At 48.2% G+C, this 2,500-nt stretch overlaps 1 long non-coding RNA gene across 1 annotated transcript in view; it reads right to left on the reverse strand.

The window, feature by feature from the left end:
- LOC135573535 (uncharacterized) overlaps positions 1-2,500 on the reverse strand; it is a 6,965-nt gene that overhangs the window by 3,618 nt on the left and 847 nt on the right. The gene's annotated exons all lie outside the window — the stretch shown is intronic.

Raw genomic sequence — 2,500 nt, forward strand, 5'->3', positions numbered from 1 at the left:
TCTTGAAACCTGACTGATTTGGATCAAGAAGGTCATTCTGAGAGAGATAGCGGGAGAGCTGGCCAAGGACGGCACGTTCAAGAGTTTTGGAGAGAAAAGAAAGAAGGGATACTGGTCTGTAGTTGTTGACATCGGAGGGATCGAGTGTAGGTTTTTTCAGAAGGGGTGCAACTCTCGCTCTCTTGAAGACGGAAGGGACGTAGCCAGCGGTCAGGGATGAGTTGATGAGCGAGGTGAGGTAAGGGAGAAGGTACTTCCTGTATATAGCCATGTTATTACCTGGTACTTCGTGTATATAGCCATGTTATTACCTGGTACTTCCTGTATATAGCCATGTTATTACCTGGTACTTCCTGTATATAGCCATGTTATTACCTGGTACTTCCTGTATATAGCCATGTTATTACCTGGTACTTCCTGTATATAGCCATGTTATTACCTGGTACTTCCTGTATATAGCCATGTTATTACCTGGTACTTCCTGTATATAGCCATGTTATTACCTGGTACTTCCTGTATATAGCCATGTTATTACCTGGTACTTCCTGTATATAGCCATGTTATTACCTGGTACTTCCTGTATATAGCCATGTTATTACCTGGTACTTCCTGTATATAGCCATGTTATTACCTGGTACTTCCTGTATATAACCATGTTATTACCTGGTACTTCCTGTATATAGCCATGTTATTACCTGGTACTTCCTGTATATAACCATGTTATTACCTGGTACTTCCTGTATATAGCCATGTTATTACCTGGTACTTCCTGTATATAGCCATGTTATTACCTGGTACTTCCCGTATATAGCCATGTTATTACCTGGTACTTCCTGTATATAACCATGTTATTACCTGGTACTTCCTGTATATAGCCATGTTATTGTTATTCATTGTGTATTTATTATGACTTTCTATTATTTCCATATTGTCTTTCTCTCTGCGTTGTTGGGAAGGGCCCATTTCACTGTTAGTCTACACCTGTTGTTTACCAAGCATGTGACAAATAAAATGTGATTTAATTGTGTGTGTGTGTGTTTTCATGAGTGCTTGTGTGCTTGTGTGCGTGTGTGTGTGTGTGTGTGTGTGTGTGTGTGTGTGTTTTCCAGAAAGTCTAGGCGGGCCACTGAAGTATCTACATCAACAGATGGTGTCTAGGGGGAGGTCAACAGACAGTGTCTAGGGGGAAGGTCAACAGATGGTGTCTAGGGGGAAGGTCAACAGACAGTGTCTAGGGGGAAGGTCAACAGATGTTGTCTAGGAGGGAAGGTAAACAGATGGTGTCTAGGGGGGAAGGTCAACAGACGGTGTCTAGGGGGAAGGTCAACAGACAGTGTCCAGGAGGGAAGGTCAACAGACAGTGGCTAGGGGGAAGGTCAACAGACAGTGTCTAGGGGGGAAGGTCAACAGACGGTGTCTAGGGGGAAGGTCAATAGACAGTGTCCAGGAGGGAAGGTCAACAGACAGTGGCTAGGGGGGAAGGTCAACAGACAGTGTCTAGGAGGGAAGGTCAACAGACAGTGTCTAGGAGGGAAGGTCAACAGACAGTGTCTAGGGGGAAGGTCAACAGACAGCGTCTAGGGGGGAAGGTCAACAGACAGTGTCTAGGGGAGAAGGTCAACAGACAGCATCTAGGGGGGAAGGTCAACAGACAGCGTCTAGGGGGAAGGTCAACAGACAGCGTCTAGGGGGGAAGGTCAACAGACAGTGCCTAGGGGGGAAGGTCAATAGACAGCGTCTAGGGGGGAAGGTCAACAGACAGGAGGGAAGGTCAACAGACAGTGTCTAGGGGGGAGGTCAACAGACGGTGTCTAGGGGGGAAGGTCAACAGACAGTGTCTAGGGGGGAAGGTCAACAGATGGTGTCTAGGAGGGAAGGTCAACAGATGGTGTCTAGGAGGGAAGGTCAACAGACAGTGTCTAGGAGGGAAGGGCAACAGGCAGGAGGAAGGGTCAACAGACAGGAGGGAATGTCAACAGACATGAGGGAAGGTCAACAGGCAGGAGGGTAGGTCATCAGACAGGAGGGAAGCTCTACATACAGTGTCTAGGAGGGAAGGTCAACAGGCAGTGTTTAGGAGGGAAGTCAAACAGACAGGAGGGAATATCAACAGACAGGATGGAAGGTCAACAAGCAGGAGGGAAGGTCGACAGGCAGGAGGGAAGATCAACAGACAGTGTCTAAGAGGGAAGGTCAACAGACAGGAGGGAAGGTCAACAGACAGTGTCTAGGAGGGAAGGGCAACAGGCAGGAGGAAGGGTCAACAGACAGGAGGGAATGTCAACAGACATGAGGGAAGGTCAACAGGCAGGAGGGTAGGTCATCAGACAGGAGGGAAGCTCTACATACAGTGTCTAGGAGGGAAGGTCAACAGGCAGTGTCTAGGAGGGAAGTCAAACAGACAGGAGGGAATATCAACAGACAGGATGGAAGGTCAACAAGCAGGAGGGAAGGTCGACAGGCAGGAGGGAAGGTCAACCGACGGGGGGGGGTTCGACAG

Source organism: Oncorhynchus nerka, linkage group LG10 (genome assembly GCF_034236695.1).
Source record: "Oncorhynchus nerka isolate Pitt River linkage group LG10, Oner_Uvic_2.0, whole genome shotgun sequence".
Lineage (NCBI taxonomy): Eukaryota > Metazoa > Chordata > Actinopteri > Salmoniformes > Salmonidae > Oncorhynchus > Oncorhynchus nerka.